At 29.8% G+C, this 326-nt stretch overlaps 1 protein-coding gene across 1 annotated transcript in view; it reads left to right on the forward strand.

Annotated features, from left to right (window-relative positions):
- The window catches only part of LOC119581956 (microfibril-associated glycoprotein 4-like), a gene marked incomplete in the record, with an annotated part of 40859 nt that overhangs the window by 12673 nt on the left and 27860 nt on the right, over positions 1-326 (forward strand).

Here is a 326-nt window from a genome sequence, read left to right on the forward strand (position 1 = left end):
GGTCGGTATACATTAATATCTTATTTCTAAATTTATACTTCTACTTATTGTGTGATCATAAATAAAACGATTAGTAAAAGTAATTTCCCTGACCATCTCGTACAGAATAACTATTAGGGAAAAAATACTTTTCAGACCATAAATGTTCCATACGAGTGGTACTGCTAAGTGTTTTTCGTTCTGGGATGACAACACTGTTTCGATTGCAAATTATTTAAATAACATAGGTCTGAGAATTCAAATTGGTTAGACGAAGTAATATCATTCTTATAGTCTATAAAGCCACATAACATATGTGTTTTATTTCATTTACATATAGGTAAACC

This window comes from Penaeus monodon, chromosome 15, assembly GCF_015228065.2.
Source record: "Penaeus monodon isolate SGIC_2016 chromosome 15, NSTDA_Pmon_1, whole genome shotgun sequence".
Taxonomy (NCBI): Eukaryota; Metazoa; Arthropoda; class Malacostraca; order Decapoda; family Penaeidae; genus Penaeus; species Penaeus monodon.